General features: G+C 31.2%; 1 protein-coding gene across 3 annotated transcripts in view; it reads right to left on the bottom strand.

The window, feature by feature from the left end:
• Positions 1 to 22,057, bottom strand: part of LOC130452801 (harmonin) — an 89,968-nt gene that overhangs the window by 25,925 nt on the left and 41,986 nt on the right. The window lies entirely within an intron of this gene.

Consider the following 22,057-nt stretch of genomic DNA (forward strand, 5'->3'; position numbering starts at 1 on the left):
AATTATTCAATATTTCCTCGTATCTATCTATCTATCAAAACATTTTAATTTTTATTATAGTTACATATTCTAGTATTAATTTTTGAAAAGTGGCTTTAATTCTGAAAAAACTTTCAATCTTTATTTCTTTCATTAATATAAAAGTTACCGTATCCACGTATATCTAGCTATTCCTTCTGATGGAGTTGAAAGTTTGAGGCCTTGGCTACTGATCGAAACACGCATTAGCCCCGGAAAACTGCGGTTGAGTTTGATATATAATTTTTTGTCTTCCCCACTCTGACGACCTGTTGCACAGTTTGTTTTTCAGGTATTTAAAAAAACTATTGGAAAACTATGGGTTTCTCCCTTTAATCACGCTTTTAATACGGAACAAAAACCTTGGTATTTCATCTAAGATACTAAAGGTCAAACGGTGAGAAGAGTTGTGATTATTTCGGAATTTGTAATTATACTAGTAATGAACCTCGAGGGAATTATTCTTTCTAACTAATCTAAGACGTTCATGGTACAACTATAATAAAACATGCAATGTTGCCTATTGGGCCGCAAAAGCTCGAATTAAACATTTTAGGGCATATCTGGCATAAAGAAAGGAACAATAAAAATCTGAATATCTTTTCACCTGAAATTATTGCACTTATTTTACATGCAAAGCCCCATGAAATTGACGGAGACTCTTCAAGCAACGAATATGAAAATATTTTGTTTGATTAATGTATATTTTATGTATGTGTGTGTGTGTATTTTTTCAATCAAAATATAATTTTATAAATTTCTTATATTTTTTCTAAATCATACATGATTATGTTCCACCTTTACCTTTTTCTCGATAAATGTGCCTAATCTGAGGATGAAAAGATTTTTTTATTACGTAATTTCTCTTAAAGTCCAAAGTAGGTCCCAGAAGTACCAGAGATGGCGGTAGTTGCTTGAGAAATATCACTGTATTAGAAAGTGCATAATGTATACAGCATATGTTTCAAGATTGAAGACGCCTCGTTGTTTAGTATTTGCTTGGCAGCTATCAATAGCGGGTGAATTTGTAAACATGTAAACTAATGTAGAAATTCAACTAGATTCTACTCTGGGTGAGACTGCTCCTTCGTTATCAAAGTAAACTGAAGCAGAACTTGAACGAGGCGATAAGACCTACGAAGGCCAGTATCGCAGTGGTCAATCAAATGAGGTGGAGAGTCCAGAAATATTGAAAAAGTATTATGCGAACTTATTGCCAACCAAAAACGGGCGCGTTTGGATAAGAAGAAATTATTGTTTCATGAAGACAATGCACCAGATCACACATCCGTTATTGCAATGGCCAAAATTGATAAATTAAAGTTTGAATTGTTTGCTCTTGCCCCTATTGACTAGATACACTCTCTAATTTTTTAGCCAACAAGATGATAACATGAAAACAATACCAAGATACTGAGAAAAATATTACTTCTCAAATGAAAATAGATTAGAAAAATGAAACAGTATTTACTCACAAAATAGAATGTAATAACAGCTTGAACATAAAGAAACAAAAAAAAATTAATTCAGTCCTTCCACAAATCCTACACGTAATAATTAACTATAAACTATTATTCTTGTATTTTCTTGAAAAAATTTGTCAGTAATTTTGGCGGAATCAATATTTTTTGAGAATTTGGATTTGATAGAGATGATGACTAAATTTGTGAGCCTTTCTTGTATCATTATTTCTTAACAAATGTTAATAATTTCTAATTAATTGAAACTTCTTTCGGCCAATAGGTTAGTAAAATTCCTAATGCCAGAGCAAAATTTGGAAAACAGGGAATGAATACATTTATGACTATCATATCCAATATTCCAGTTGGTTGTTTCCCACCAGTGAAAATATCTTTGACTGAAGTTATTGTATACTGTCTTTTCTCCTTCTAACTATTAAATATCAGATAATAAAGTAAATATTCCACACAGATGTCGAGTAAATCCCGTGATCTATAATTGCAAAATAGAAAGCAGTCTTGAACTACTGAAAGGAATTTGAAAGTGGTTCATCAGTGCCCTCGTAATTAAATGAGATAAGCCAACACTCATATCCCTGATAAGTAGAAATAAAAAGCAACCAATTCAATTTGTTAATAACTAGCATATTCATTTGTCATCTTTTTTCAAATAACACTTAACAATTTTGATGGATTACTTAAATTATAAGCAGCCTGCGGCCCTAGTAAATACTTTTGGTCGGAATAATGGCAAATGTAATTCGTGTCTCAATATTCGGAATATCTTCAAATAAGTACTCTCATTTTTTAAAAAGTATTTATTTGTTTATTTTATAAGTTCTTGATACGAAATAATATCAGTAAAATATTTAATTAAAAATGAAAAAATAATATCTAAATATTCCATTGAAAATCTCAAATTTCAAATTTTTAACTACATAAGAATTCTCGTTGGTTTTCGGTTGTGACGTTATAGGTTTAAAAGAAAACATTGAACAATTATCTGCTTTATGATCACGAGGTTATCGTTGCCGGCAACATAGCGCAATGCTTTTATAATACTGTTTTATTTATTAGTTACGTATAAATAAAATATTTTTCTATATATAAGAATAAAGTTAATAAACATTTCATGGGTTAAGTTCTTACATTATTACATAATCACGTTAAAAATTAAAAGCATAATAAACTTAATCACTATAAGATATTAAATCTGAATCTTACTTACATTAAAATGATCCTGACAACAAAAATAATTACATCTCGCAGGATCTTCAAAACGATCAACACTTTTTGTTATATATTCGAATTTCTTGGCATCATAAAAAAACTTTATCGAGTGTTTTAGTCGTGGTATTTTTACATCCTGGCACAAAACGCGATCTATTTACCATTTTTCAGATGAATGAAAGTTTAATAATAATTAATAATAACGCTTATTTTAAAATAACCAAGAGAATAGCTGTCGTATTTACTTTGTATCATATGTTCAGTGTTTATTTTGCACGCAATATGGCGGCCTCACTGAAATGTTTGAACTACCTACAAAATTTTTGAATCTTCAATATTTTTCTCTCTATGATTAAAGAATTAGAAAAATATGAACTATTCAAAACTATTTTTTCTCAAACCATGCAAGTACCCTATCTTAATTAATTATCTCCTACGCTATATTGTTTTTCCGAATTTATTCTGTTTATTCCGTTTCAATTCAAAGAGATTATAAACACCATTTTCAAAATCGTGACTGATCATCCTTGATACTTAAACGATCTATTTTTTAAGAACATGGCATTCTGCATGTTACTATAGCGTTTAAAACCACCGCATAAGTATATGTTGAGAAATAAGACAATTATTGCTAAAGACAAAATAACTAAGTGAAGTAAATGGGCGCGTTTTATTCAATTTAAATTAGTACTGCCTACCACCTCTAATACGATAATGGTGAATTGAACGTGCTAATATGTGAAAATATGGGTAATGCCATTCAGAAACTTGATATAACTATTTTTTTTATTTTTTGAATGAACGGAAGGATCAAAATAATTGGCAGATCAAATACGAGCTATTAAAAAAATTATGAACCTTTATTTTAATTTAAATATGATATATTCGAGCTTGTCAGTTTTCTACTGTAGCGACCGCAGAGTAAGATCTTGTTTGCAGTGCCTATTTTGGCACAAAAATCTTGAACAGCATTAAGATTTGTGGTATGAATGGTATGAACGATTTCAAAGTCGGAACGTTCTTAGACCTGGAAAAAAAATGAAAATTTGGAAACAGTAGGCAAATCTGCTTGGAGAAAGAAGATTGGGGTACTGGGCCAACGGACATCATTACGAAACTTGCCACGCGACAAGTGGTTTTTGTTTCGCTGAAATTTTTCCTTTTACATCCGTCTCATTGAGCAGATTTCGCACTATAGAGTATATTATTCATATCATATGTTTCCGTCATATTATTTCATTATTTTTAATAAAATAATGTACCGTATTTCAATCATGCATAAGGCAGAGAGTGTTGAGCTGGAGAAATAGGAGAGGTGGGGATGAAATGCTCGCTAGCCTCCCTAACCTGTCTTAGAAAGCTTGCCCATGTATCTGACAGATATGAAACGTGTGTTGGAGTATTAATTTGAATTCGTTGGGAAGTTGGACTTCGTTGAAGTCAAAAGTTACAACAATGCTATTTGTGTTCATAAATACATTTCCTCCTACTTCATTACGAGAAAGATTCTTACTTTCTTATCCTAGTTAGGATAGGATAGAATTTCTTAATTATACTATGAAATTTTAGTAATTGGTCTAAGTCTAAGTAAATCTACATTACATGCAGAAATCTAGACGAGATTTGTGCCCGGTGATTAAAATTTAATAATTTGTACAAGGAGAAGGTGAAATATATTTTTTCAAATAAATCTACTCAGTACAACCTAAAATAAACTCTAAATATCCATTAAATTAAAGCCGTACAAATATTGTCAAAAATCTTTTGGTACACTTCAATTGTCGTAAATTGTATTGTGGATCCCATAATACTCGATATAACAAAACTATAACGGCAAACATACATAGTGGCTGTAGGAGGAAGTGTCTGTTTTACATAGAAAAACGTGGGTGTGATAACTATTTCTTCATGGTTGGTTGAAACAGTACTTTACCGTCATGTCTAGTACCGTGTAAACTTATTCACCGGCTTGAACTTCACCAGGAAGTTCCCTATCGATTCTTAAATGAATGCAATCACTGATATTCTAACGGCTCTGTATCGTCATGGGGTCAGTTTAGCAAATATACTCGATGCGTCATTTTACTTAATTAGGTCATTGACTCTTAGCTGTAAATTATTCTTTAAAGGCGATTACATTTTTTAGTTCTGAAAAACCGCTAACTTATCCGATTAATCAATTTAATTCTGAAATAGAATTTAAACAAAAACTTTTTTATGCTTGGTTTTTAAGCTCATACTACATATTTTTTTATTATCGGTTTTCTAAGAGAGTATTATTTTTGGGAAACAATTCTAAATGGTCCAAGACTTGCACGTGAAAAATAATTTAGTAATAAAAATAATTCAAAAACTGACTATTTTTATTTTCTACAATAGAGAATGGTGAAAGATTTTTTTACAAAATTTGATTTCATTATTCAATTGTATGATTTTTCGTTATCCTCAATCTAGATTTCAGTATATTCAAAGCAAAATTTCTATCCATCCAGCATCCTTTTAAAGTTTAAGAACAAGAAAAAGTCGCTGGTTGACAGATCTAGACAATTCGGTAAAAAAAGAAATAATCCGAAGCCTAATTAATGCAATTTCGCTTGTTTTCACTAATTTGTGACACTGTACATTGTACTGATGAAACAGCACTCTCTTTAATTTCAAATGGGGCCGTTTTTTAACCAAATATACATTCAAGATATAATAATAAGTAAACATTTTAAAAATTTGCCCACTGAAATGCTTCGTATGGCCTGTCGTTTTATTTCAATCATATCATGTCTTATCATGGGTCTATTACTGTAAAAGAGATCTTTTATTTGGCTCCACAAATAAAATTATAAGCAAGTTAGGTCTGGAGATCTGGCTGGCCCTATAAATAAACTTCCATGTCCTGTATTGCTGCGTAAAAGCTCTTCCAAACAGAATCAAGTTTATACAAATCAAATGAGCAGGAACTGTTTAACAGACATTTTTTATAATATAATATTTTACTGAGATATGGCCGATGGCTAATCTAAGTTCCTCACCTGGTACATGTAGGACCTTGTCGAATGCTCCGTTCCAATATGATAAACTGTTGAACCAAACTATCTCCCTTCCAAGGTATATTAACGGCTCATAATATTCGGTGGCACTAAATTATTTTGGTATGTTGTTGAAGTAATCCAAGGAATCCTTAATCGAATAAAGCATCCCGAATAAAAAAACTCCTAAAGAAACGGTTATCTCAATAAATTAGTGATCAGAATAAACAGTACTCCGACAGGAAGCAAAATCGATTTGTAAATAATGGTGTGTTGTTAAACTTGATATATAGTTGAACGTATATTAAAATAAATTGGTAATCCAACTGAGATGAAGTATATTGTTTAACAATCCATAACTAGCGATTAAACCATATGAGGAAGATGTGATTAGAAAAGACTTAGCGTTGGCAACCTGAAAATTGTTCTTAATACATTTCCTGTATCAATAAACAAGCGAGACAGGTTGATTGGTAATCATTTCGTATCGGAAAATGTCTTTTTCCATAACAGATGTTATTTGGAATAAATCATACTGGTTTTGTTCTTAGAATGTTTTCACTGGGGTTTACCGAATACCAGCTGATATTGTTAGATAAAACGTTTTCTACTATTGGTTCATGTAGTTTACGGAAATAGTAGAAGCATTTTAATAACTAAACTTCATACTGTATGCTATATAATTGAAAAAATAACATAGAGAAAAGGGTGAAGATGGAATGATGTAGAAATGGGTTTATTCTTCTAACTAAAGATTCAAATAATTGGTTACTAGTTTGTGGGATGAAGTGAAAATATTATTAGAATTTGCTGGGTTATGTAAATATATGAAATAGTGCAATTAACTAGAATAACTAGAAATAAAATTACTCAGCATAAATTGATAATACATAAAAACGTTCAAATTCTAGTGCCAGTCCTTCACTGGCACTAGAATTATTTATAATGTTATGATGTTCCGGGACTTGATGCAAAAAATTCCAGTAGATGACGGGTAAATAATGCTGTGACATAAAGAAAATTTTCTCATATGACCCCTCCTTTCTGAGTTATAGGTTTTTAAAGTTTCTCAATAGTTCAAAATTCGTAACTTTTACAGGGACAACCTGCCAATCTAAAAATAGGAATGGATTTTTTAACAAAAAGGTACTCTTTGTTTAACTCGATAAAATATATGGTTTAGGAGATATGTAGATTTTTATATCATCGTACATGCCAAAGAAACCGTTCGCCCTAAAAAGAGACATTCTGAAGAAAATTATCCTAAATTGTGATTATTTATTAAAAATACTTACAGGACGTATCAAAACACAATCAAACATTTCTAAATTAACTGTAAAAAAATTTAATTGGTTAGCCTACAACTTATTAAGTAAGAAAGGATGTGAAAGGGTTGAAAAAGTTTCTCCTGAAGAATCTTATCAATCGCTGTCGTTATGCGTTAAATTATAGTGACATTTTGAGTACGCTAGTTGAGGGATCATCAACTTCATTTCATGCATTCACTCTAAAGCTGGTGTTCTTATAGTTCTTTGTTGACCTTCTTCAGCTTTTTTGGTAGAACACACTAAAATATCATTTGAAGTAATGATTCAAAGTACTTCATTAAAACGTTTTAGCCTTGTATTGATATACATAGAACTGTCACTATCATTGCTACTATCACACTAGTCAATAGTAGTTTTGTTTCATTTGGCCCGTAAGCTTTTATTCCAGTCTTACATTACGAACATCGGGTGGGAAACTGAGTTTTTTTTTTTTCGAAAAATGACGTTGAAGTGAACAAATATTAGTCCTTATTATAATCCCATAAAATTTTGTTTCTTCTGCCCACATCTCTTGTTCCCAATGAAGTTGCTTTGATGAAATAACACAAAGGTATTTTGAGGATGCATTTTGTTTACTAATAAAAAATTGGCCGTTCTTGAATCTACTTAAACTGGCCAATGATGTACAGTTTGGAAATTACAGGAGTGAATGTCAAGCTCTTCAAAATAGCCATTAATTGCCGACATCACCTCTCCATTGTTGGAAAATCCGACATCGAGTAATTTTTTGAGTATGGGAACAGAAAATAATTCGAGAGGACTAAATCTGGCGAAATTAATTTTGGATATTGCAATAACGGATGTGTAAGCTGGTGCAGTGTCTTCATAAAACAACACTTTGTTCTTAGCCAAATACGCCCATTTTTGCTGGATTTCTTCGCTCAAAGGTTACATAATACTCGCCCTTGATATTTTTTTCTCTGTCAAGATAGTCATGAAAATTATCCTATGTGCATCCCAAAAAACCGACGACATGACCTTGCCTACAGATGAAACGGTGTTTGCCTTCTTTGGAGCCGGTTCTCCCTTTTCAGTCCATTGTTTTGATTGTTTTTTTGTTATGGGTGTGAAGTGATGGATACACGTTTCATCCATGGTTATGGTACGGCGCAAAATTTTGATTTTATTTCTGTGAAATATTTCCAAACACTCGATAGAAATATCTTCACGACGCTGTTTTTGTTCCATTGTGGGTAAACGCGGCACCCATCTTGCGCATGGCTTTCTGATGTCCAAATTTTCAGTTAATATGCGATGTATCGCACTTTTTGTAATTCCTACTATATATGCTAGCTCGCGCACTTTCTATCGACGATCATGCAGATTTTCTTCAACATTTCTGGAGTCGTTACCTCATTGGGTCGACTACTGCTGGTCTTAATCTCTAAAACCCAATATTTTACTGTTGATAACGAAGGAGCAGTCTCGCCCAGAATAGAATCTAGTTCAGCTTCTATATTGTTTGAGCTAATGCCTTTCAGAAGAAGAAAAAGAAAAACAGAAGAAAAACACTTGCTTGATTCAAGTCGTGAATAACACGGGAGGATAATACAAAACAATCGAAAAGTTTTGATTGACGTTCTCAGTAATCCTACATGTGAAAAGTGGCGAGTGTTAAGAATATATATGCTGAAGGTTGAATGGGATAAATTTCTAATATTTGATATTTAACACAAGTACTAAAACAGAAGTTATCCATTCCAAAATTAATTAGGTGAATTTCTGTGAATAATGACAAAAAAACTCATAAAAAATCTACATTCCAACTCCGTAATAGTTTGTGACAATTCATTATTCGGTACAAATTAATCCAACACCTAATAGAAATTCACCGAAAGATAAAATGATTGAATGGCTTGTAAAAATTTGTTGTTTAAGCTTAAGAAACAAAGAATAGGTATACAAATTATGAATTTGATGAAGTCATACCAAGTCATCTACATCTACACAATCCAGATTCCAGTTCGACGGAGCTTAAATGGGAAACCGTTAAAAATAACAGAAGGCAATTCAATGCAGCTTATAAATTGGAGAATATCAAAGTCATGTTTTCTAAAATTAGCTCAAAATAATGGGAAAAGGGTGTAATCATGTTAGTAAAATAGAAGTTGAATATTTTCAACGAGAAGTACAACCAGTTATTATTAATTTAGAAAACTGTTCAGATCCCAGTTAGTTTGAGCTTTTTGAAGACAACAGTTTGGTGTATTGGTGTCATGTTTCTATACAAATATCAATATTTGAGAAATAATTATGTCCTCACAAATAACCAACAAAAACATCCAACTAAAAGTGGATGTCTTTGCAAATAACCATGTATCTACCTACTTATATATTGCAGTAAACATATTATGAACTACATTCGACAATCTATCTGAAGACGTTTAAAAAATTAAATCTGTTAAATTACCCGACATATCTTAATAATAAGCAATTTGTTATCTCAATTTATTCACGTATGATTTTGCTTTTTTCAGTGCAGATCTTTTATGAAGAAGTGATTATGAACTAAACATACATTTTCAAGAGTTACGCCATCTTTTCGATAACAAATATAATGTAAATTGCAGTCTTATTCTGAGCTTAAGAAAACATTTTGGGGACAATAACCTATAAGTCATCATGTTGTTAAAAATCAGAGGCGTGGCCATTTCAAATTTTTTCCCAAATAAAGGTATAAAATTTTTCAGCCCCTAAGTTAGTTTATTGTTCAACTAATTTAGAATATAAAATTATAATAATTGATACAGGAGATATGCTAATGGTTATTTTATCATAAATATATAGGTCTCACCTATAAAATATCACAAAGTAGACTTAGTAAGCTAATGTGATTCAAGTTAAGACTAGAGATGATTGAATGAAATCAGAATTTGCCAAGGTTATTTTTAAAATAATATTGGAGGACTATTATGGTTTTGTTTCGTAATTATCCACACAAATACGGTCTTGAGGTTACAGTAGTGTGCAATCTCTGTATCCATCTCTGTATCTTCCATCTCTATAATATCAAACTATGAGCTTCAGTCGAAAACAGATTCAATGTTAACTCGAAAATGAAAATTTTCCCAGTGACATCAGGACTTTTCGGAAACTGCAACTCGGGTTAAGGTAGATCACCTGATTGTGGATCCTAGCCCAAAAGAAGATTTTCAATTTTCGGTGGAAATTTGAAATATAAATCCTGATATGACATTTCATTTTTATCACTTTTCCGTTCGTTGAGACTTTATGTCTTGCATTATGTATTATTTTGCATTATGGATTCTAGGTGTTTGATAATTATTATCGAGCAGCGATTTACCACCTCACACGGATTTTGCACCAAAGTTTAATACTAATAAGCTATTTTTATGCTGAAATGGCGAAAAACCAGACTTCAATAACCTATCAATTACGCTATTCAATAATGTTTAAAGTTCAAAAATCCATAGACAAATGAAACAACCGGTCGCTGATCGCATTCATCCAACGGTCTCCTAGGGTAGAAAGGATCATAAGATACAATTACGACCCGATTAAGTCGATCAGTTTCCAAACAACAATGATCGTGATCCGAACAATCAGATCATGATCAGGTCCCGATCATAGTTGTCGATAAGTCGAAATAACAAGGAATTGTTTTCCGAAAAGTCCAAATAACAAGGAATTGTGCGGCGTCGGAAAGATAAATGAGTTTACAGCGGCTTATATGTTAATACAGAGGTAGGAAAAAATTATAATTAAATCAATAAATATAGAAGTGGAGATTGTCAATAAAATTTATATTTATATTCCATTCAGACAACGAACACATGTGTCACATATTTCGATTACAACCAATTTGGAGATAATATTGAAGAGCAATGTTTTTCTTTAAAAATTATATAGAATGAAGTGTTTTATTGAGTTTATGAATACTGGAAAATACAAATGTCACCACCATCAATCTTTACACTGTATTACCAATAACTTAATAGTATAAAATTAATGATTCTTACAAAATTTTTATAAAAGATGAATCTAAATATATCAAAATTTAAGATCCCTTTTGATATGAGATTTTATATGTTTGATGTGAAACCATACATTTTAATATGTTATGAGGATTTCAATAAAAAAACTCGATGGATTTTTTGATAACGTTAAACCCAGTAAATTCAAAAACTTCAAGACCACTTCAAAGAGAATCCGGCTCTGCTTATCGTTTACTTTGCCGAGTGATCATGAAATTTCAAGATGCGATGATAATGCGTCCAGAAAAATTGGGGATATAAATAGCAAAATATTATCAAAACAGTTTTGTTTAGATCAGTAGTCAAAATAAATTTATTTGTTTTAATATTACTGGTAGTATGTGTTAGTCGATATGAATTATAACATGTTTATAATAACATACATACATGTGTTTATGACTAATATTTTTCATTTTATTTTCATGCAGACAAAATATTTTACTACCTACTGTTATCTAAGCTCATAAGAAAAAAATTATGAGAGCGTTGGTCTCTACCATCACCTCTTCATTTATTTGTGATCGCTTTCTATCTACACATTTTTTGAGTTTGGGAGCAGAAAGTTATCGGCGGGAGCCCGATCAAGTTAATATAGGGAAGGAGACAATGAATTGTTGCGTAAATTGGCTAAGCATGATATTGACCAGTTACCGTTATTCTTTTTTTCTAAATAATCAATGAAAATTTTGTCTTTGGAGTCACTGTTATCATAAACTTATTGGCTTTTGCCTTTTACTGCACGTTTTTCTACGGTATTTCTATTTCTGGATTTAAGAGTGAGCTTCCCCTACTATGAGTATTAACCAAAAATTCACTCGCTTATGTCCAAATTCGTTTGAATGTTCAATGTAGACGTTGTCTTATAAATAATATTTCCAATGTTTACTTTGTCTATGAAATTATCATACAAAAAGAAAGCATTGATATTCGAATCGCAATTAATGGTTTCAACTCAACGTTTAGCTCTTTGAGACCTTGGTAAAACCATTATTTAAGATTAAATCCAAAAAATTATCGCAATACATTTTCAGTATCTTCTTTGGCAAGGTATGAAATAAATATGGATGTGGTAGAAGTTCAATAAAACCAAATTCTTCGCTAATATTCTGGGTAATTTTCACAGTATGTGGTTTAGCGTTGTATTTTTGTAAGAAAACCCACTACATATTTCGACATTGATCGCTTCACCATCTGTAATGATTTCATACGTGTACGTACACTAAATATTCTTAATTCCACCTGATACATAACAAGTCGAATCTACCTCACATTGCGACGGGATCTGATAGTTTATCTAAATCCATTTTTAATCGCAAGTAAAAATATGCAATGACGACGTATGGTATCTTTAGAATGGAGCTCAATGATCGGTGAGTGCTGGTACTAGCTTGGTTGTCTACTGCTTCTCTTGTAACCTTAACATCCGACGCAGGTGGACGAACTGAACGCGAATGATATGGAAACGTTAAAACTCCACTATTAAGTTGATTAAACCAACGCTTGGTCATGTTCGCTTATAAACTGTGTCTTGACCTTCAACTTCACATATTTTCCTTGCTGTCACGGCTACTTTAAACTTTTGTTTCCAAAAACGTCTTCAATAAAAAGAGAATGATAAAAAAAGTAAAACAACTGTACTCTTCTAGTCTTAAAAAGTTGAAATTTAGGCGTGGTAATTGTCACAAATTGTAACCGTCATTACTCTTAAGACGCCCTCTGTACAAGCAAGTTTTGATCAGCATTACGCAAATACGACCCCTACCTTGCAGATAGCTTTGTCATATCGCCTATGATAGGGTGGTATACAGAGTATTGGTTTATATTAATCAGCGTCTGTTTGTTATTACAATTATTAAACTTTGCAAAGTTACAGTAAGATTGAAAATTTTGTCTTAAAGAGCTTAACCAGTTACTTCTTTTTCATCTTTAGAGTACACGGTAGAATGGAAAACATGTGAAACATCACTCAGAATATACTGATAGGAAATAAATTCAGTCCTGATTACTCTAAAGAACCGTATTAGAACCAGACAAAAGCTAACGTGGAAAACTCATATATTTAATGAGAAAAGTAACCTGTATTTTAAGATATTTTCTGGGTAATTGGAGCCATTTGGACATATGACGTACTGTTAGGGAAATCTGCCCAATCTAATATAGAAATCATAGAAAGATTCCAAAATAAGATTTTGATAATATAAGTCAAACCTCGTAAGAGATATAGAGACAGGACTAAATCACATCCAAAAGTGCTCGTGAGTGAGTTGTTTAAAACGACGGGGAAAGTACGCCATCTAAAACGTTTCAAATCGACAAAACTTTTAACAAAACAAAAAAATAGCTACAGTAAGAAATATTTTGTTGAAAATATCTCTTAAAAGTTAAAAATTTTAGTCATACTATTCACTTATTGTTTATTAATATTAAACAGATTGTAAATTCCACTAAGTTAGTTAAACGGGTACAATTAATGTAATAATATTCTTCATTATAATTCTTCCACTTATCGGTTTTAAAATTCAAAATTATAACTTAAACCAATCATAAATTAACGTAACAACGAAAATGTTTGATCAACATTGGGAAAGTTATCATAACATAAATTTCAATTAGTTAGTAGTACCAGTTTGTAAATTTTGGAGATGATATTCGGAACTTATTGGAATGAAGTTGATTGTAGACAGCCTCTTTAGGCATGCGTATTTGTGGGAGATCTCTCTATTCATCACACAAGTTCATTTCAAACTTTAGAGTAGAATTACGATTATAGATTACAAAGCTAAACTCCATACGATTATCACCTAGTTCTATATATACAAATTTTAATATTTCTAGATTTCTTATTACAGAAGAAAAGTACAGAGAATCGCCTGTCTATTTGGATACGTACCGCCATCCGACAAAAATTATAATAGGCTTCTTTTAAGGTCTCTCTAAAGCTATGCAGAGAATGAAAGCGAACCTGACGAGCTCTAGACGTTCATAAATGTCAAAAATAGTTAAACTTGTTGAAAACTGTGATAACGCATACAATGATCGTGCTTGTAAAACATAACAACTAAAACGTAACCTAACTTTTCAAGTGTAGTTGCATATATCCTAAAAAATTACTTCTCTGAGTGAAAGGCTGATAGATTTTGTACGTGCTCATGATTGTTTATATAACAAACAGTCAGCTGGATATATGAAAACTACAAATTGATAGAATATAGGAAATCATTTTCCCTTTTGAAAAAAATTCGATGAAAAGAACTGGTGATTAACTTCCTGATCTAATAAACAATTAGGTTCTCTTATTGAATGTTTTGTTAAGTCTCTGCTCAATAAGTTTATAAGTTGATCACATAATCCCCGATTCATTATAATAATATATAATAATCGTTTGATCACCGTTCAAAATTCTTTATATACACGCACTTTTAAGGTTATGTTTACTGGCGAACCAGCGTCATGCTACCAAGTTATCGTCTTCAGAGACTAAAGTTAAACTCAGACAATGTCATTGTGAGTGTTGATGTAGTGGTAGTGTCAACAATGTGAATATCACCAACTGTTCCACCAATTCCAGGTTAGATATGACGTATAGTAAGAGTTGAACGTGAAAGGCTTACTATCAACCACCGAAAGTATTGTTACCAATTCGTCCACGACATGCACCGTGAAGCTGTTCAGATTCGATTATGTTAATAGAATCCGAAATTGGTGGCAAATTCTTTCAATTGTTTTTATTATTATTTTTATTATTATTATTTGCAGTATATTATGGCCATTCCTAAATAGTCATGTTCGCATTTAATCTGTGCAGCTTTAAATTTGGGGTGTATTTTTAACATTTATGAACGAATTGAGCGTTCGCTCTCATTCTGAGTACTGCTTAAGAAATGATACCGAATGTCGCAAAACTTAATCGTATTGTAGTTAGAGGATATTTAGAGCAAGAATGGAGAAAAATCAAGTCAGTAGTTATTTCTACCGTTAGTTAAATAGTATATACTGGAAGCATATTTTTTGTAGCAAATAGAGTCTACCTTACAAAATGTTCCTACTTTTTTTATTATCATGTATATCCGAAAATTGCATTTATATATAACTAATTAAAACCCCGAAATTCGCAAAAATGTTTATAAGGACGTATGGATTTCAGTATCCACTTATTATTTGATTTATAAATAAAATGAATATGTCAAAAATGCTTGGTAAAGTCATAAGTATATCAAACAAATTCTGAAACCGATAATCTCGAATTTTAAACTTACTTCTTTGACGTTTTTGCTCGATAAATTTTTATAAAGCTCGTATCTAAATGTATGCTTAGAAATAGAAAAAAACTCATTCAAGTTTTTTAAAAAAAATTGAGTTTGTCATTTTCGTTAATAAACTAAAATATGAACCGTCATTTTTGGTTATATGGGAAGATACAATAGTGTAAAATAAAAAAAATAGTCAATTAATGTTTGAACCAAAGTTCAATATGTCTACGCTACTGTTAATCATAACATGATCGAGAATTAACAAAATAAAGAATACATTCAAGAAGTTAGACCTGTTTTACAACGAACTGGAAAAAAGCACTTCCGTTGTCTTCTGAACCGCTTATTATGTTAGTCCATAGAATTATTATAACGTTGATTTAATGGCCTTCGAAATAATTATACAACATCCGAAAGTATACATTAGAAAAAAATAAAAAAGCCGTTAATATAGAATATGTATAAAAACAATTATACTGAATCAATTCAAAATAATAACATATGATGAGGAAAAAAACAGTCGATAGAACAACCATTTTTGATGCTGCTACGACAACATAAATTCTTTTTGAAATGTTTCATACAGTAAAAAAATGAAACCTAATAACGTTATGAACATCTTTAAAATTAGATATAACACATCGATTTCGATTCTTTCTCAACATTCAATAACGATTAGCTTAATATTATTTGATTTTATCCTAAAAGCAGTGGATTGATTATATTTTAATGAACTCAAATAAAAAATTCAGTTTATCTAGAACCAGTGCTATAAATCTATTAAAGAAAATACTCAATAAACTCTTTCGGAAACCTGGAATTATTCTACTAACATGACAAAGAACGCCCCAGTAACCGTCCCGAGTCAGTGCAAAAAATAATGTGTATCGACTCCCAAGTATTTCTCAGTAATTAAGACCACCTAACATGAAAGCATACGGCGAGCATAGAAATCCAACAAAAAGAAATGTTTCACATATTGCAAGGTCTTCAGCTATTAGTTATATTATTTCATTTAATAGTTATTGTAGAAGTTTTATCAAGAATTCTAAAAATATCTTCTAGTACAGTGAATTATTGATACTTTTAGCTGTAATTTGTACAGATGATTAAAAGAGCGTCGCCAGCTTATTACTAAGGGAGGGCAATGGGGCAATATTATGGAGGATAAAAAATATGAACGCCTAGTACAGTCGAGAGCATGATGCGTTACAGTTTGGAAGTCTTTGCCTCGATGACGATTGTAATAAGAACGGTTCTAACATCAATATTAATGTATAAAACTTCACAAGCCCTCGACAACACAATAACTAAATCAAACTTAAACACAGTAATAGTTATTTATTTTAACAAAAATAATATTGAATTAAAACAGCGGGGATTTTGTACAAAACTTTCAGCCACTTAATCAGTAAAATTATTTAGGTTTGTTATTTATTAAAACTCTTCTATACCAGACCATTAAGGCGATCTTCTGCCATGGTGCTTCTTAGCCATGTTTTTAGTCTTCTGAGGCTGCTAAAGGATCGCATATACTGTACAGGTCATGCATGGTATATGATCAAATTTTTTAATGCTTTTTCCATTTTGGGAAAGAAGGAATTTGTTTATTTTAGGACACCAACAACTGTTAGATTTGTTGGATTAAGCCTAACGTGCCACAATTGCTGTTTTTTAAGAGCACTGGCATTGTCCACAAAACCAATTAAAATTGTGTGTTCGGAATAATAATTTCTATTTTAGGTATGCCGCACACAAATTATCCAAAACTATCGTGAATGCTGGTGAACGGCTGACATAGAAAGAAATGCAATGTACACAAACACACCATACCTACCTACATATTTTTACACTACTTAATGGCCTTGCGTTTTTGCAAATCTGATATAGTCGTGATGAAGATGACGGCGATTTTAAAACAAGATGTCAAAATTTTGATGGTATTCTGAATATTTCAATACTTTCTACAATATAAATTAAACCTTAATTTGTCATGCCATGCGAATAAAAAAATTTTTAATAGGTAAGGAAGTCAATTGCTCTCTCGGCCTAAGGACTTTGGTTGCTTTGGATGGCGGGGGGGAGGAGCTGCCCCACGCCCCCCTTGGATGATTTTTTGTTTGAGTTTTGGGTTCGAGCAATAAATGTAGAATTTCAATGACAATGAAATGAGTTTTCGAGAGGTGAAAAGCTTACATTTCATAAAAAATTTCATAATTTATTTGAGTAATCACGAAAAACCACAAATAAATATAAATTGCTTGCTGTATAGTCCAGTTTTTTCTCAATTTTCTCAATCAAAGATTCTGTTTTGACTATGAGGACGAAGATAAAGAAACGAAATTTTAATTTTGTATCCTGTATCCTCTTTCAATAGCATCATAGCTCCGGTCAAAATGATTGCTCCAAGCTGTCCCTCCGTGAAGCACTAATTTTTTTATTTCAATAATTGTTACGTTACAATAACTAACTGTTGTCTTTTGTCAAAAATAGTTTGGTTTGCGTCAGACTGGTTCAATAGAAAAAATTATATTTTGGTAGGTTATCTGCTAATAGATTCGTAAAATAGGTACAGTATATAGGGTTCAATTTAAATAAATAATTAGAATTTTTAATGTCATTTTGTGTATGCTTGCCTTGGATTTTCAAGTAAATAAAAAATAGAAATTAACTAACACAACTTTATGAAAAATAAAAGAAAATTTCAACTGAGAAATATTAGCTATGTGTCGATTACGACAATCTTCCGATAACACTGTTTTTAAAGTCGACTTCATTACAAGTAAAAACAAATGAAGTCGGCTCTAATAAAATCGCCATCATTCCGATAATTTCCTAATATCAACCCGTTGTTATTGGCAGTACTTTTTAAAAGATCAGGAGAAGTTTATTATGTTCCACATATCTTCATTAATTTAATCATATCTCAATGATTTTTAATGGAAAGGATTGTTTCATTTATTGGTATTAATTAAAATATCAGAAAGAGTTTTTGATACCTACAACTTGTTTACAGTTTCCGCCAGATTTCTCAGAAAACTTCTAAAAGAGCTGAAATATTCAGTATTTTTAAAAACTTTGGAACAACCTCTTTTTTAATCAATATTTTAAGGATTTTGTCAACTCTCACTAAAAAGTTCATTGTATGTTAGTTGCAAATCCCACAAACTTACCCTTCTCAAATATTTTTTCAAATTTCTATAGGGAACATGTAGACAGTGATATATTTCAAAAATGACACCAATTTTTAAATATACTTTTCTTTCAAAACACAGTTGAATCAATTGTGCCTTAAAATACAATTAATATCAAATATATGATCGATTATGTTAATAGAATCTAAAATTTCGTGCAGGGTACTTTCCAAGAACGGATGCGGCGGCAAATTCTTTTTTTATAACTTATTTGCAGTATGTTATGGTGGTTTCTATAGAATCAATCCTTAAATAAGCCTTTTTATTTGTTTACGTTCTAGAATTATTGAGAAATCCTTTTTGTATAAATAAGCGCTTGTTTATCAGTCAGTAACCGGATCGAAATAGTAAAACGTAAAAGGTAAATTTGAATAAATTATAAAAATTAGTGAATATTTAAGTATTAGGGGATAACTATAGTATAGAGTATAAATTTCCATTGTCAAAACTACTTTAAATTAATTAGAAGAAAAACTACAGTATGTATATGAGCCACAAGTATTTATTATAGTTGCCATGTTAATCATTTACTATTGCTAAAGCTTTTTTTATCAAAATAGGATAGTAAAAACTAAAGATACAAGGTCTGGCTATTAAATTACGAGATTGGTTACGAAAAATGGTTTTATTACAAAAATTATTCTACATTTCTAATCTTTCTAACATTTCAAGGAAATATGGGCAGAGCCGTTGACGTTTTTAGTCAGGAGTCAGTTTTTTTGGCACTAGCTTCGCACAGACTTTTGTCATGTGTAATTCCTCGTGTAAAATTTTTCTAACCGTTTCTTTATCGGCGTTTATAACCCAGTATATGTTTGTGGAGACCATTTCAATGTAAGTTTTATCTATTGGCATTTAGAAAATGTTAACTTATTGTTATTTTTTACTGTAGCTTGAAACAGATTTGGAAAATTGTATGATGTGGAAATAAGTACAATGCAAAAAAAATCTAAAAAAAAACTGCTGTTCCAACCAAATTCGATATTGCAAGAAAGACCAGAAAATGTCATTTCGTGAAACACCTCGTCCGTTGGTATTAAAGCGACAAAGAATCGACATTATCGAAGAACTACTTCAACTACTTCAACTTCAGCTGGCTGTTGAAAAGATGTAGAAACATCAATGGATATCAATATTACAGAAGCTGCAAAGAGTGATTCCTCGTCAAATATTTTAAAAGTTTCTTCACCATTTTAGAAGTATTAGAAACGAGTGATATTAGTGATGGAAAAACTACCAAAATGATGTGTACAAGTTGTTCACCGTATAAAACTGTTGAGTCAGCTACATCGAAAGCTTTAATTAAAACACAACCTTCCAAGCTATCATTTTTATTTTAAGTTCAAGCAAACAAATGACATTACTATAAGAAAGTCTAATTAGTAGTATCTACGTATCTGCTTTTACTCCACGTACTTCAGCCGAAGTAAATAATTGATTATTACCCAAGTACGTAGCAACCATGAATGTATCTACCCTAGGTAGATTGTCCAATCTTTATTCGATAAATCCTATTTCGGCCATGATTTCAATTAGAATAGTCTTTGAAACCCTTACATAAATACAAATCGCACTAAACAACCAACTACCTCCACTCACAACAACAGAATGGCGTTTGAAAGGTGACACGCAGTGACCACGTTTCAGTATTTACTTACTTTCTACGTCACAACCGCAGTAACCAATAGAAACATGTTTTCTGTCACGTGTTATTATTCAAATTATCATTAATTTATATTTGTGATTCATAATATTTTGAGTTATGATATAATACAATTCAACCTAAATTCATAAATAAGAAGTGATATATAAATTTTTAAATATGTTAAATAATCAAATTACCGACCACTGCAAGGACCCTATTGTTTGACCCTATTGGAAAAATTTTTATGACATTACGATAATGATATAAATTATCATATTGATACCCTTAGGTATTTTATTTTTGTTACGAAACGTTAAGTACATAAACATTATAATATCAGTAAACAATACTACACAATCCGAGTAGGTAGAAGATACAATTTATCTCAGCATGCGGACAGCGCACACCTGGTCATTAGGAATCTTTCAAATCGGCACGAAGAAAGAAGTAAAACCTGAAGAATGGAAATCTATAATTATATTTTTTACATGGTGATCAAAACAAGCTGTATACAATGGAAGAGTTCTGCTCTTCAACAACCGCAGGTCATTAGTATGTACAATAGGAATAACACCAACTTCTAAACAATGATTTTTTTCAAAAAATTGTCAGTCACCAAGAACAATTCATACAGTGTATAATATTTATATATTTCTTTCAGAAAACTATAAATAATACTAGTGAACGTTAACTTATCATTTCAATTATACACTACATAATCATGAATTTGAATATACAGGGTTCTTACAAATTTATGTTCACGAGTTCAAGTCTGGAAAAGTTCAATTTTTATCTCAGTTATTTCAATTCAATAAACTTTATTCTACAAATTTCATAACGATTTCCTTAAGATAAATAATTTATTTGAAACTTGTGACCGCATGACATTTTAAATGTTAACTAACTTCGATATATCAATGGTTCTTGAATACGGCTTACAATTAATCAATTATTAGATCGAAAGTGATTAAGAAGTGAATTTTTGAAGAAAAACTCGGAAACTATTTTTAGTCCTAGGAAACTAAACTTGAAATCAAGTTTCAAACAATTCTAAAAACCACACTTCTTTCAAAATGCAATAAAAAATCAATAATATGATTTCTTAAGATACATGCCCAATCATTTAACTTTTGGGTATGAGTTTCTGAGGATTCTTCATCGATAAATATCTTTAGTCGGTTGACCTCTCCATTCAATGTGGATGTAAATTAATTAATTAGTTTTCGTGGCAATTTACATAGATAATTTTTTTATGGAGGTACCTTGTGTGTAATTTTGGGTTCTTCTCCACATTTAAACTAGCAACAACCCTCCATACAAGAGGAGGAATATAAAAAAGGTGAAATTTAAGAGGTCAATACAGATATAAGAAAATTTGGTATAAGAAGATGGAACCAAAAATATAAAGAAAACTCAAAATCCATAGGCCGACACGGTTTTTGGCGGTGTTATGTATATATATAATTGTAGCCTGCATTATGGGGTCTCAAATGAGATTCTCAAACAAATATTGGACATACTTAAATGAACAAGCAAATATAGGAATATGACGTGACATCAATCATTTTTAACCCACTATGTGGATGGTTCGCTCCAATATGTTGTTTGGAGCTCAGTTTGTTATTAGCGTTTTGAGTGTGGTTGCCCAAACACCTCTCTAATAAGTTATAAATCTTTGAATATCCGTAAAATTTGATTGTGCACCTCAAGATATAATGGATTTCGAAGTGCTTCTTTCCTAAGGCTTCAGCTTGTTTCCACTTACATCAGTTATCAGGACCAGCTTGACAGACACACATTTCGGTGTTTTTGAAGAAATTTTCATAAAAATTTCATTCTTTATATTTCCACATATGAAAAAAATAATCTCATAGTTTCAATAACTCATATTAATTCTTATACTTTAAAAAAAAACAT

This window comes from Diorhabda sublineata, chromosome 2 (genome assembly GCF_026230105.1).
Source record: "Diorhabda sublineata isolate icDioSubl1.1 chromosome 2, icDioSubl1.1, whole genome shotgun sequence".
NCBI classification, from domain to species: Eukaryota; Metazoa; Arthropoda; class Insecta; order Coleoptera; family Chrysomelidae; genus Diorhabda; species Diorhabda sublineata.